The sequence below is a fragment of the Lepisma saccharinum genome, chromosome 3 (genome assembly GCF_977018435.1).
Source record: "Lepisma saccharinum chromosome 3, izLepSacc3.1, whole genome shotgun sequence".
NCBI classification, from domain to species: domain Eukaryota; kingdom Metazoa; phylum Arthropoda; class Insecta; order Zygentoma; family Lepismatidae; genus Lepisma; species Lepisma saccharinum.
The window spans coordinates 112,965,294-112,981,316 of NC_139231.1; the positions used below are offsets into that span (position 1 = coordinate 112,965,294).

At 38.5% G+C, this 16,023-nt stretch overlaps 1 protein-coding gene across 4 annotated transcripts in view; it reads left to right on the forward strand.

Annotated features, from left to right (window-relative positions):
• Positions 1 to 16,023, forward strand: part of FucTA (glycoprotein 3-alpha-L-fucosyltransferase A) — a 221,522-nt gene that overhangs the window by 64,140 nt on the left and 141,359 nt on the right. For 3 of the 4 annotated variants that reach the window (XM_083119190.1, XM_083119189.1, XM_083119198.1), the window contains exon 2: positions 3,360 to 3,423. The gene's annotated coding sequence lies outside the window, so the exon portion shown is untranslated. Of the gene's footprint in view, positions 1 to 3,359; positions 3,424 to 15,702; positions 15,722 to 16,023 lie in introns of those variants that run through there. The other variant, XM_083119197.1, reaches the window with a different exon arrangement.

Genomic DNA, 16,023 nt, shown 5'->3' on the forward strand with positions numbered 1-16,023 from the left:
ACGGGATATGCTAATCTACGAAAAACTGTTAATCGTTTAAGAATTTCAAACACAAATTTACCTAATCAATTTCAAGATTATCTTGCAATAATCTTCCGCCTTTCAGATAGATTGTTCTGCAAAGGACACTAAAAAAGTAAACGGATTGAGAGAATTCTGTTTTATTTTTCCACCTAGTTTTCTCTTTCTTCCTCGATAAAAATAAAAGCTAAACTGTGAGAAACTTGTCTCAGGTCATTTATAAATATGTACCGGGTGCTCCAAAAGTCCCGGAACGGTCACATATCGTGAGAAATACACATCGAATCGGAAAACGAAAAGATAGTGTTTAATAAGTGAAAGCAAGCTATTCAATCATATCACACTTGATTCCCCACCCCCGCCCCCTGAGGGTAGGGCGGAGGCAACTGTGAAATTTTAAATGGAATCCCCATTTTGTATTGTAGAATCGGAAAGAGAACTTCATTCTGACTCCAACGAGCTATCAACCATCCTCCTAGCTCAATTAGGAACGGAGATATGGCGATTTTAAATTTTCGCAAATTAAAGGAAAAAAAAATTATAAATCCCAAATATTTTTAAAGGGACGTATCTCTGCCCCTAATCCGGAATCTGCATGTGATCGTAGACATCCCCCCTTTCCATATACTCTATTGAAAGGTCTTGAAGTGCAGATTACGAATCTGCAATCGCTTTCACTCTAGCTCAATTAGGGGCAGAGATACGTCCCTTTAAAAAAAATTTGGGGTTTTATAATTATATATTTTTTTTCTTTGCGAAAATTTAAAATCGCCATATCTCCGTTCCTAATTGAGCTAGGAGAATGGTTGATAGCTCGTTGGACTCGGAATGAAGTTCTCTTTCCGATTCTACAATACAAATTGGGGGTTTCCATTTAAAATTTTACAGTTGCCCCCGCCCCACCCCCAGAGGCGGGGGTGGGGAATCAAGTGTGATATCATTGAATATCTTTCTTCCACTTACTCAACACGTATCTTTTCGTTTTCCGATTCGATGTGTATTTCTCACGATATGTGACCGTTCCGGGACTTTTGGACCACCCGGTATAAATCCAATGGGATTTGGATAAATACAAGTTGAAATTTTTCACGTCTACGGGGAAAAATTCACGCAGAATTCATGCAGAATTCCCGGAGCCAATAATTCACGCACAATTCACGGAATTCAAGGAATTCCCGGTGAGTAGCCATCCTGTTATTCTATGGTGCGGCGAGTTTTTCTCACTCTAGGGTAACGTATGTTTTCCTCCCTTTGAAGAGGGTGAGGAATTCTCATCATACTGTAGGGACTGTTTTACTCCCTTATGGGGATACACGGGCGTGGGCACTCACACTCAATATGTCTGAAATAACAAATTCACAACAGGAAATAGCATGCGGTTGCTAGTTCACACAAATAAATGGAACATCCGAATGGGCTACATTTTCTAGATTTCTCTTCTGGCTTCTGCTTACAAATAAAACTTGTTCATGTAATATTTGAAGATGCATATATTAGGCGTTTCCACTTTCCACCACCCGACCACTCCTCACTCAATTGTACGTTGAACATGAGGAAACAGGCGCCGAGAACTTTCGACGTAAACAATTCACGGAATGGCGAAATTTGCCATTCTAACCCCCTGCAAATCGATACGGAATCTTGGAAGTAGAAATAGATTACACTCACTCGGAGCGGAAGCTTTTTCTCTCTGTCGCGGAGCTCGGGAAAGAGAAGTCGAGGATCTTTCTGGGAATCGGAAAAGAAAATGCCCCAAGTTCGGGCGAAGCTCCGAAATATTATTTTATTTTTGCATTTTCTTTCGTTTTCAATGACTGCGAACGTCTCGAGTGGTGCCGAACAGGCGAACCCAGTGGATTTATAACGGGGAAATATTTTATTTTTTAGTGCGAAGTTACAAAGAGGAGATTTCAGTTACAAATTTCGTTTTCTGTCGGTTCTGCTACATCTAAAAATTGTACACTCAACAGTAAAAGTTAATAGTATCCCAATTGCCCATCACAATTTTCAGTCAGTCCTTTTCCACAATGCGATCATCATACATTGAAATACAACGTCAATAAGCAGAGAACAACCTCTGCTTCAGATCGACAAAATTCCTTTCTATGAAACAACACAGGATGTAGAATTAGAAAAAATGAAAATAGCGATGAACAATTGTCCTATTATTTTCATTGCCGTTGGTTGTAGGCTACATGGTACTTGAGCCCAGAGGCTCGTATCACTTAATCTATGAGGAAATAAGCTATTATACAGCATTAAACCTGACGATGATAGCTGCAGGGTAGCTAATGTCCGCCATATTGAAGCAATGGCAGGCAAAAAGATGCATATCAAATTTTTATATTTTTTTTCCGTTAACGGTACCACAAAATATGGGCTGAATAACAATTTTAGAGTATAAAATTTGCTATAAATTTTGTACAGTAATATTTTTATGAGACTGATAATTTTTGAGATATGCAGAGAGAAAGGTTGTTTGGAAAAAACAAAAAAAATAGTTTCTCGTAACAAAATAGACAACAAACAAAAGACTGTTCACCATAAGGAAATAGTTTTTTAGTAACCGTGCACATTTGTTTATAGAGTTCAGTGGCGTGCCTAAGGAGGGGGGGTTGGTGGGGTCATAACCCCTCCTTTGGCCCGGGAATGTCATAGGCAGAAAAATATGACAAAATGAGAGTTGACAACTGAAAAAAGTATACGTAACACCCCATTTCGGAAAATCCTGGGTACGGTACTGTTAGATTTGCTAAAATGTTTAGTCAAAATTATTAAATTTAGAAAAGGCTACCAAATATTTTGTTTACGGGCACCAACAACCTCAACCAAACGTGTCTTGATAATTTGAGCAAAATTCGTTTTCTTTCTGTGTAGATAACTATGGAAGTATTAAAAATTCCGTTTTGCCGATTTTTGCAATTCTTGGTCCATTTTTCTTGGCCTCCTTACTTATTTTTGGTTACCATGGTCTTTGTTAATGTCTCATGTCTTATCTCATCTCATGAATAACGAAGCCAGTCTCGTTCTTGGTCTCCTCGAGTTACAAATGCTTATCTCTCTCGTCAGGGTGATCGAGCACGATAAGTAATTGCTATCCGAATGTTATGGGGACGAGTGCTACTTTATGAATATATTCCCATCTAAAAATTGTTTAGATTAGCTTAAATAAGACAAATAGAAATACAAAATTCATTTTTGTACTCATAATTTATTGATATTATACTAAGATCATAACAATGGGGAGTAGAGTTTTTCTGCATCATGTTGCGATGAAATTTTTGAACCTTTTCGTGTTAGAATTACTGAATTAATGTCACTTCTTTCTTTCTTTACAGGTTCCTATAAAACGACCGTCAGGCATACTCTTTCTCCATTGGAGTATATGCTATTTCAGACTCGGTGAGTACAGTATACGAAAGCAAGCTATTACATACAGACAGTATTTAATGTATTACAGTAGATTCTATATTCAGTACTCATTAAGACCACTACATTCGAGGCGAAATAGTTAGTGTAATGCACTATGAAGCCGACCTGTGTTCCTAGGTTCGCATGGACATCTGATTTGTGCTTGTTCCTTCATTTAAATATCCATCCATACATATAGGGCATCTGCATAGTGTGGTGTTCGATAACTTCCATGGGAATTTTCCAGTAACTACCCTTGAAGCATTTGGATGCTATATCAATTTTATATATGTAATTATCCTGAATACCCTTGCATTGAGCGGCTCTGGGAGTTACTCAGCCTGAAATAAATGAGTACCTGGACCCGCCTCTTTGGGTTAAAAGGAGACTGGAGCGTGGTGCTCACCACATCACCCCCAACATACCTCTACATCTCTCCTATATGCCTTCACGGCATATTGTAATGTACAGAGGTTGCTATATACTCACATGGATACACACACACATACTGAATAATATTGAATACATGTGACGTTTCCCTTGAATGAATAACAATGCAGTGGATTCAAAAAAACATTCATATACCGGCAGTATTTTCAGAGGTGACAAAATACTTAGAAATAAGTTTTCTGATAACGCCTGCCTTCTGCATTGTCTTTTTTAATTAAACTTTTTGTAACCTCACTGGTTTTATCTATTAAATGAAGATCATTTAAATAAAGAAGCCTCGCCAATGGTTTTAATGTCCATATACATATACACGCATATATTTTCATATACGTACATATACATATGTGTATATTTTGGGGCGAAAACATACTCTTTTCCCATTAAGGTACAGAGAGGGCTTTGGCCTCTCAAAGTCAAAATACGCCCAGTAGAGAAGATTTTTAAGGAACTAAGTACCGATGCAATTTCGCGACCGACATAAGCAAATTTACTAGCGTTATAGATAAAGATCTCCAATTGCCTCCGTATCAATATGGCCGGGCGTTTTCAATTGCACGTGACGGGGCCATCGCGGGGGGGAAGAGATAGCGCCCCTGAATCGCCCCATTCCTCCGAAACTCTGCCGTTTATAATGTTAACAAGCGACCCCCCGAGGTCGCCGCTTGACAAATTACTCCCGCAGCGGGCGTCAAATGTGTGATGGAGTGTGCTTGTAACCGCACTTAAAATCACACACACCGCCTGCTTTATGTGTTGCCTCGTTGTCGTCGTCATCTATCAATCCCGAATTGGATCTGCGTTGTTGTCCTATAGTTTTCTTTGTTGCGTGATAGGTGTAATTCGTGTCAAGCGAGAGAGAGAGAGAGAGTGTTATATGTGTGTGTGTGCAGTCGCCATCGGGGAAACTACCATGCATGTAATAATACATTGATAACCATTATCTGCCTCATAACGAATATCCCCATAGCATAGCATACTGGTTAACGTCGCCTTCTAACTAAAGGATCCAGGGTTTGATTCATTCCCTGTTGGGTTACATTGATGGACAGATCCGATTCGGATACCCGACCTTAATAAATTCGGATAATCAAGATGCAGATGTATGATTTCGAATTCGGATAACGGATCCGGGAATTAAAATATACTTAGGAGTAATATTAACAAGTGAAAATTATATTAAAGAGGAAATAAAAAGTAGGCTTAATTCAGGAAATGCATGTTACTTCTCTCTTCATAAACTTTTGTCTTCTCGTTTAATATCTAAGAAACTAAAAGTTAAAATATACAAAACAGTAATTTTGCCTGTAGTATTATATGGACGTGAAACTTGGTCCCTTACATTGATAGAGGAACATAAATTGAGAGTATTTGAAAATAAGATCCTTGGACCTAAAAGGGATGAGGAGACAGGTGAGTGGAGAAGGTTACATAATTTAGAACTACATAATTTGTATTCATGTCCAGATATTATTAGAATAATTAAATCAAGAAGACTTAGGTGGGCAGGCCATGTGGCACGAATGGGAGAGGAAAGAGGAGTTTACAGTATTCTTGTTGGGAAACCTGATAGTAAGAGACCTGTAGGAAGGCCAAGACGAAGATGGAGGGACAGCGTTGAGATAGACCTAAAGGAAATCGGTAGGGATGGAAAAGAGTATATAGATCTTGCTCAAGATCGGAAGGCCTGTGTTGCTGCAGCCATAAACCTTCGGGTTTAAGAAGGCTAGAGAGTTAGTTAGTTAGTTAATTAGTTGGAATTAAAATTCGGATACCGGATTCAGGTTTGGAATTCTGATACCGGATCCGGAATTTGGAATTCGGATACGGGATCCGCGATTTCGTATACGGATACTGGATCCGGGATTTGGAATTCTGATACCAGATCCGGAATTTAGAATTCGGACACCGGATTTAGGTTTGGAATTCTGATACCGGATCCGGGATTATAGAAAAATTCGGACACCGGATCCGGGATTTGGAATACGGATACCGTGTCCGGGATTCGGATTATAATACCCATCTCGACTGGAAACTGTAGGCCCAGTCTCGATTACAGCCATTTTGTATCCTGTTTGCGAATAGGTGTCCTTAACTAATTTCGGCATGCTGATTTCGGATTTGCCACTAATTTTTCTCCATCACGTACAATTTTCGAGATACGCTCCACGTCATATTTAGTTTAGTTACAATAAAATGTATTATTATATATCGTAATAAATAAGCATACAATTTACGGCGTTTGATTTGGGGAGTGAAGAAACTATGTCGACTGAAAGAACCCCTCAGCTGTGTATATCACCCTAACACATTCTGTTACATTTCTGACCAATGCACTCCAAAATTGCAAAGTAAAGATATCACAGATTGTGTAAGGATAGTGTACCGACTGTACTTTGGTTGTCACTGGGAGATCAAGAACGCCCATGGGCCTCACATGGTACATGTCATATTGTGCTGTAACACTAAGAGAATGGTTGAATGGTATTCATTCTATGCCTTTTGATGTATCTATGATGAGGCTTGAACCAAGGGCTCACTTGACAGATTGATATTTTTGTCGCACTGTAATGCGTGTCTATTTCTCAAAGAATAAAAGCATGTGTGTGTATGCCGAAGTGTCGAAGTGGGTACCACATAGTGAGGGATTCCCAATCCCTAAATCACTATCCACCACAGTGGAATTGAACATTTCTCGTGACCAGGAACGTTCTTTCAAATAGGTATAAAAGATTGTGTTAGATAGGTAATGATAGGTAGGTTACCTTTTTGCACGATAAACTTCAAACATTTTATTTCATCTGAAAATTAATTTAATAACATCGCCAAATGTCGGCGAACATAGTAATGGATCCTGACACGACCAATGTTGCCAGTACATTTCGTAATTTTTTTTAGAAAAATATTTTTTTATGAACATGGCATAATTAACCCCACAAATCGTCTGTAATGCACAGAATTACTCCCAAATCCCCTAATATGCTTTCATTGCACGGTACTACATACACGGGGAACTTTTACTTTTTTGTTTTCTTTCTATGCATAGCATGCATAAAAACGTATCGTTCTCTTTCAATTCGATAAATAACCATTGAGACCATCGACACACACAAAAAATATTGCAAGCGACTCCATATCTGTCTTTTATCCGTGTTTGTCTTTCCTTCGTTCAATATTCTTTTTACACCTTACAAGCTTTTATTCCATACTGAACGTTCATGCAGATAATTATTTTCGTGTTTAATGTTTATAGAATATCCACATAGATAATGTTTATAACTAATACAAGGTTCATGTCTCTATCGTTTTTTTGCACAAAAGTTAAGTACGTTCAAGGTCTCGGTTGCGTGACTTTTGAGACACCTTATATATCTTGGAGATGTGACGTGATACACAAATTTTGAACTTGCTCTGAATTCCTCGCACCTAAATTAGTAAAGAACACGTTATTTAATCCAGGATACAGAAAAAAGTTGAAATGTTTTCCCTAGTGTTATCTATCTGAGCTTAAACTGGACTTGAAACAAACATTATTCGACGCACCATGGCAAAAGGGTAGGAGGGTGCTCCGAGTGATCTAAAACCAACAAGTCGTCAGGCAATCACCTCAACCCCTCTTTCACGTATAAAAATAAGACCGCCAAATTTTATGTCGATCATCTCCTTCCGACTCATCAAAAACTAACAACCTTCCAATTGCATGGGATTAATAGCAACCACCCACTAACTAAAAATACAACACAACGAGAGATGGTTGTTAGTCCGCCAGTAGCCACGAAAGAACAGAGAGAGCACTGATTTGTCTGCTAGAGAATGATAAGTTCCAATTAAAAAATAACTGAAAGTTATTGCATTAAATGGGAGGAGGGAAGCGCTGACTGATTAACATGTGGACTACTTATCTGTAACATTAAAATAGATCGGCAGAACATAGATAGCCAGGAGCTGTGGTGGCTAGGTCGCCTGTTGGATTTGGAATTATATCATACTATATTCACTGACTTATCAAGTAGAGCCCAGGCAGCTTCACATGTGAGACCTCGCCTAAAAGACAAATTGCTGTCAGCAAACAGCAACCATCTTAATATATAGCCACGGTGTCATCTTGTGTAAAGTGTTCTTTTAAATTTTTTTCATTTAGCCTCTTTTATTTCAGAAAATGTATTATTTTTCGGACGTATTTACTGGCACATTTTTTACATGGTGTTCTCTAGAATTGCGAACATTTTACTCTAAGATTGAGTAATAACATAAAAATAATAATTTTCAGTCGCCTTGATAGCTGAACAGGTTGAGTTGTCGACTCGTAATCCTCACACAAATGTTCCGGGTTTGAGTCGAGATTTTGGCATGGGTGCTCGCTCCGATGTGGATCAATGCAATCTAATTTCCATCCATTCAAATTGTCGCGATTACACTAACAGGCAGGAAAGGGACACGCAATAAGAACAATCTTAATTCGAATGCTTTTCCCACATTGTAGTTGCAAAGTTTATTGGCAGTATTTGTTATTTCCACTAAATTTCACAATGTTAATTGCGTATTTTACGGAGTTCAAGGGAACCAAAAATATTAGTGTGGGGTTGGATCTAGAGGGCAAATGCCTCCTTACCCCTGATTTATGTCCATCTTTAAAAAATTAATTTCCTATAAGTCCTTGATATTCTTGCCAGATGATGCAATGATGCAAAACTTTCAATTGGCTGATTCAAAACAACGGAACACATTTAAGCATTTTTACAAAATTCTTGTAGGTTGTTATTGGGAAGGTAAAGTTCCCCGTCCGCACCGTGCCATGAAGACACATTTAGGGAATGTGGGGTAGGATCCCACACAGTCTCGATCTCGGCCATTTGAAGGTGATGTGATCAGCACCACGCTCCAGCCGCCTTTACCTCCCAGAATTGCCCTCAGGTACCCACTGATTTGAGTCCAGCCGCTTTATGCGTGGACAAGGCCGGAAAAAATTCTGACCTTATATAATCCACCCCGGGAATCGAACACGGGCTTCTCGCGTGGCAGTCAGACGCCATACCGATCTATTCTTAATTATATATAGCAAATATAAACGCCGTAGAGGTGTAGGGCACTGTACAGAGTGCTAAAGTGAGAAACCAATAATAATACAAATTAAATAACTCAAATGTGATCAGCAATTAGCTTGTGCCACTTCGGTGGCCAAGCGTGCCGAGTACACAACTCACAACCTGGCTACCGACCGTTCTGATTCAGACCTATGGGTGATTTTGAGTGTCTCTTCATGAATTGCATGTAATCATCGTTCAAAAATAAAAGCGCACCAGAAAAGCTGGGTGAAATGACGCAAAATTTGAACCCTTCAGAACATACATCACAACCCCACAGAAAAAAAGAGCGAGAGTAGGATTACAAATTAAACAGAAGCGTTAATTGGTACGTATACACTGGAGGGGACGTAGGTGTCGCATCTCGCGTTGGTAATACGAGACGCCTTTCGGAACTGGAGGCTCCAGGACAAGGCCAACTGGAGAGAGGCCAGATCAATACCCGCCTGGAGCCAACCAACTTCTTTTTTTTTTTTCTTTTCAAGATGAAATTTCTGCGTCAAGTAAGATGATAAAGAATCTTTCCAAGGAGGAAAGGGGGGGGGAGGGAAGATAAGTTGTCAACTTCAACGTCGTCTCTTATTTCTCCAGTTTCCTCCTGTCGAACAGTTCCTGGAAGATCTGCAATTCGCATGACAGGCTTTCCGCTCCTTTTCCACAGCCCATCTTCACGATGCGTATTCGTACTTCGCCAACATTCGCTTTCATTCGCGTTCGCCACACGGGAGAACAGCTGATTCGGCAACTTTTCCGTGACGATACACTTCTTTACCTCGCAACGCATGACCAAGTTTCCTACATGTCGTCTTCTTCTTTTTTTAATGGTCTCTGCGAAGAGCAGTCCGTCCTGTCACCAACAGCATGAAAAAAAAAACTGTGCAAAAGTTTTGAAAAATGCGTTTCCTTGCCAAAGAGCCGGTCCTAGGGAGGGGCTACTCGGGCACTTGCCCGAGGTTCCACATGCAAATAACTGTTTGCGTACCGTTTATTACGAGTTTATACGAGGCTGGTCCTTCCAATGAAGCAATTAATCTGATTTTTCCACACTTGACGGATTGTTCTGACATACTTAAAAATATCCAAAATCACTGAAATCACATAAACGAAGTACTACATAAGAATCGTGTTTAAAGAATGCAATCAAAAATAGTTCAAATGCATTATTCGTTTAATATAGAATTAAATCATGAAGTGAAAATATTATTTAATATGGAACAATGCAAATTCACAGCAGCATCAAAATTCAACGAAAACTTAACAAATAGAGTTATGATAGAGAATGTTATTGGATATAATTATCAATTGCCAAATTGATAGATAAAATATTAGTTGGTATTGAACACAGCAAGTTTTGTAATTAAATAGAATGAACGTTGTATCAGTGGCACATTGAAAATGAAAATAAACTTTTATTAGCCTCTTAATATTTCTTGGTTTTAATCTTCTACATATTCTGTTTATTGCTCTTAGTTAATAATACGTTTATTGTTATTATGTAGGACACTTGTACTTTAGACTAAGAAACAAAAATGTCTGATTTTTTCAGACCTCTGAAAGGGCGTCCCGTTGACGAAGTAGTAACTTCATCAAAGGGGTCCCGGGTTTGATGCCCGGTGGAGGCACATCGTGCTCGTATCCCAGTTTAAAATATAGGTCCAGTTTCAATTAACCTATCGGTGTTTAAAATTTACTTGAAACAAAAACTCATAACTCAAACTAACATAAAAGAAAAAAATCTGAAGAATTTTCGGTATAGGCCCAGTGTATATTGTATGCCCCAGGACCGGCATCGACCTAGGGGGGGCCGGTCCTATCGTCATATATCTAATAGTTACTGAGATTCTGATTGTTGCCATGGACTTTTTTCATTTTTGCTGATTATTACCATAGCATTAATTTATTTTTGTTGGCACAAGAGTGATCGCCAATATCAAGTTTTCATTGTTTCTAAAACCGAGAATAATTCTATTGGAGCAATACTGCTGTTAATGTTTCTTGAAATGTTTACCTGTCTCCAGCCTAGAGAAACCTGCCGGTCCTTGTCTATAGCATGGAGGTGGAACCAGTACGAAGACCTAATGTTTCCAAACTTTTCCTCAAAATCGCTTGGCAGCACTTTCAGTGTGATATACCCAACCATTTACGAAACTGAAAGTATCCCAGTGAGCTACAGTGATCGACAGTTTGGAAACCCATTCCATGGTGTAAAATTAACTGCAAGTTTGATTGTGTGAATGGTTTCAGTTGTTAGTTGAGATAGACTAATCGGGACTTGACATACAGTTTAAAGTTGGACCCGAACCAGTGTGCAATGTACCTCCAGCGGATATCGAGCCCTGGCCCCTTGCTTACAAGGCGTCGACATTAACACTACGCAATTTTGATTGCATTTACTGCGAAATGGATATTCAGTGCTCTTTACAAAGATTTACAATTAGATTTGAACAGAACTGAAAAATGTATGATAATTTCGAAAGATATAGAATGTATGTACATTACGTACACTCTAGTAAGATATAACGTATGTATTTAAAAGATGCGTTAACCTTCTCACTTTCACGTGAGAACCACCCAATGGTCTTGCGGAAACTGCACACATGTCGCAACCTGTCACGCAACACGTTATGGTTACTGTTATACATTATCTGCAACATAAGCAATAAAAAAGATATAATGTGGGTAAGTACAAGTACACTCTGTAAAGAAAAAAATAGCGACACTTGCTCGGATATGGTTTTCACAAGATTAATTAACCAACAACCCCAGTTCTTTTCTATTTTCATTTATGGGGTGTAAGGGGTGCTCCTTCCACGTAGTGCACCCAATAGTCAACCTCACTTCCACGTAGTACACCCTGGACTGCAGACTAACGAGGCTCTGGCGACTGGCCCCGTGGCCAGTATAATTGTGTGTCGTCCTGTGTATTGTCCTTATTTGTGCTGAGCGCCCTTTTTAGCCTCAGCTTTTAACCAAGGTAAGGAACTTTTAGTTTTCAGACACGCTTTTATTTTTGTCATGATAAGGGGCTGGACCCCGTATAGTGCAAATTATTATTATTATTTTCATTTATTTTTTTATGTTTCAATGCAAGAGGCTCCCTCTGGTGCTACTCTGTTGCATGAAGACCGATGAGTGGTTCGTGGGATGCGCCTGCACAATGCACCTCAAAAGCAACAGAGTAGCACCAGAGGGAGCCTCTTGCATTGAAACATAAAATAATAAATGAAAATAGAAAATGTTGTATAAATGTCATCCTTTTCGCAAACCACCTCCCGTTTCTTCTGCGATGATATGAGGGAGTGAGAAAGGCATCACATGACGAGAGGTTTTCCATCGAACGAACACGACCGACGATGCCTCCTGCCTCTCTCACTCCCTCCTATCCGCTCCCTTGCAACGCTTCGTCACTCCTGCTCGTTCTACACTTTACTAAAGCATTCGAGAACGCTCCTTCACAAATACGGCTGGTGGACAAATCCAGCTTTTCTTATTGTTTTAATTCACTTCATAATCTTGTGAAAACCATATCTTTTCTTTACAGAGCGTATATCCATTGTGACATAATTTTTCCTAAAATAATGAGGGCATCAGATAAAACTATAACACTTAATCAGTGGGAGTGGTGTATTAACAATGCATGGAACTTCTTTGAAGAGGATAAATCTTATTAAGATGCATAGCAATTAAACAAAATGATTGAAATAGAGTTAGGTTTATTTTTGGACATACGTATCTTATACACAGAAGAAGTTGAAAAAACTTAAATCAACACCTTTCAGAGGCGATATGTTCTAGTGAAACATGCCAATATTACAATTGTGCAATTTGCAGCTGTTGGTGTATTGCAAAGGAGAAAAACTCTTTGAAAAGTACATAATGGTCGTAGAACAATGAAAAATCATAGTTACCTTCAGAACAATACCTACCTTCAAGTGAAATACGTGTCTTATCATCTGTCGTTTTATGAGATGTTTAAAAAAGTTTACGCTGCCAAGTCAAGGTTTCCGTGCTTATTGTACTGAAGCGAAGGTACTTTTAGTACATTGTGCCAGGTACCATTGTGCGTGCATTCTATTTTGACATGCGTAACGCGTTTTGCGAAGGACACTAGTAGAATGAAAGCGTGACACAAAGAATTAACTTTTTTGAACGATAACAACTCGGAATCTAAATATGGATGCATTACACAAACTTCACTCATAATCCAATATGTTGACTAGTCAGCGGCGTACGCAGGTGGGAGATGATTATCGATTATCATTTTCATCTTTCAACAACTTTTAAAACGAAGGCTAATTAAAAGGAATGGTAATTATGAAATACTGTACTTTGTAGTGTGTCCCGTCAGAGGGCGCCCTCAGGATTTTTCCTCAGGGGGGGGGCAGAGTCATAAAAACGATTATTATTATTATTAGGGTTAGGATTTTCATGACTTAGCATATTTTGTGGTGTAAGCGTGATGTGTTCCCTAAACATGTATAAATTCATATTATGAGGAAACTAATTAAATTAAGGTGCTTTTTAAGAGCTTGTTTGGCATATTTGGCCATTCCTACGTGATAGAGCATATTTTCATGGATTTTCGGTCATATTCAGCTTATTTTCGCATTTTCAAGAAATATACAGTCATTTTCGAAATGGATTCGTTCTTACTCCCATTTTTACTCTAGTTTTTTTCTTTTTTGCACTGTAGCAAAATCATTTTCATTTTTATTTGAAATTTAGAGAAAGTATTCATTGTGTATTGCAACAACTCAGGGCCCATAAAGTGAACTAAAAATAGTAAATAAGTGAAAATATCTCAGCATTTAGTTATAAGGGCATATTTTTCAAATTATAGTGCATATTTTGTAAAATTTTAGGTCATAAGAGCATATTTTATTTAGCATATTTTGGTGATTTTTAGGTCATAAAAATCCTAGCCCTAATTATTATTATTGTTATTATTATTGCTATTATTATTATTATTATTATTATTAGTTACTACTACTACTACTTTACAAATCATAAAATTGAATTTCAGTGTATACAAGTTCAGACTCAAGTCTACTATTTAGATAGAAACAGGATTCGCCTTTCTGCCTTTCAATAAGCATCTAGCCTATGACTTTGTTGATGAAAGAACAGTTCTCTTACTTCTTGCACTTTTACACAATGCACAGATATCAATCAAAGTCAGAGACCACTTAATCTACTGACCTTCAATGTACCTCTAATCCATGTTTTTACATGCCGAAAGGTACTGTAAAATAATAATAATAATCATAATAGTTGCTGTAACTTTCAGTCTGTAAGTCACAGAAAACAATACTTTGTGTCATGAAATATATCTACAATTTCACCATTCGAATTACATCCACACTTTCCAGAAATCTCCGGGGGGGGGGGGGGGTGCACGCTCTTGGTCCCGTCCCTTCTAGAAAGCAGGTAACATCCACCATTACAATACCAGCCCTCTCATAAAACAATTCTGCGTATTCTGACTCTAGTAACACATTCAAGTGTACAAACTTCAAACGAAGCACATATGTGCATCAAGGGGTTCTTTCATCGTATGTTGCTCCGTTTGATGCACTAAAAACCATCAATTCAGATCAGACACGTTAATTACACGTTGAGAATGCATCAAGCTTGATTTGATGCATTTCGAGGTCTGTGCGTTTAATATGCAATGAAAGGGCTTTTTCACTCCATGTGTGTTTTACATAGTGTTACAAGTTTTACACAAACATGCAACAAATATTCCCGTCTTATACATTTTCCTCCCTCGCCATTCCCAAACTATAAAAGATACACATCTAGACATTTTGTGCATAAAAGACCTACATTGACACGAACTTTCAAAGTCTACAATCAAGTTAACAGTTTTCGGGTTTTGGCCCAATATTTGAGAATAATATTGACACGAATTATTTGCGTCATGCCGTAGATAGGACGTCACATGGTGATAGAAGTTGTAATAGCCCACATTAGCGCCATACTTCTTACTAAAGTATGATTATCTAATATTCGGTTCGTAGGTGGAAAAATCGTATAAAAGTTTAAAACTGTTAATGATATGTAAGCAAATTCCAGTTTCGGAATAACGATGTGTGCGTGTGCGGTATTTGAAAACTTCCCAGTGCGGAGGGATCCAGTAGATTCTCTTGAAGCATCAGTTCACAACGCCCCCCACCCCCACACACATATGCATACATAGTAATAAAGAAGGCAAAGAAGTGACACAAATTAGCAACCTGAGGGGGAATTCAACCCTTCTTTCAAATAGCATCCTGGGTGTAGATGATTCAGTGTCTGGTGTTATACAGTAGCCGACGTTTGGAAAGGGAAAGAGCACTTTCTTCCACATCAAATTCCTGAAGAGGGTGTGTGTGTGTGTTTGACTGTGTGTATTATTATATACCCTCTTGAAAAATACCAACCGTATTGCACACATAGACACACACACATGTTAATTTTAATCCCCCTAATTTTATTTGAAATCGGTTTTGCCGGCGAGTGAACCAAAATTATAGGCATGGCGGGATATACATTTTAGTTGCCTGCGCAAACAAATTGGCAATTTTCTTGCAACACGTATTAATAACCAACACGATAGTCTGTGGAGTGATGTCTTCTACGTCGCCTCCCGTTCCCACGGTAATCTTAAGAGGAGATAAGATAAAAAAAGGTGTTCGAACAGAGTCCGTTCTAATCAGTTTAGCGACAGGTATCCAATCTATCACACTGACGCTCGCGCCATATTTTCATCAAAACGAGTAAGTATAGGAATTTATACTTTTAGACGCTATTTACACTTGAAATATTTTGCTTAATGTGTTGCCCAGTTCTGTGACTCAAGAGAAAACATCAAAGCTGTTTGAGAAATTTGCGTTGCGTTCTGCCAATAACTTGACAGACTTTATGGATATTTCGAGGTGTGTTGAACTTTCATCCTATCACCGACTTACAAACAGTTAAAACGACAGAGTGTATGTATGATATGAATTTCGTGCCCGATAAGGCATATTTACCTGGTTATTCTTTGTTCCAATGATTTTCTAATACAATCGTATCTCTT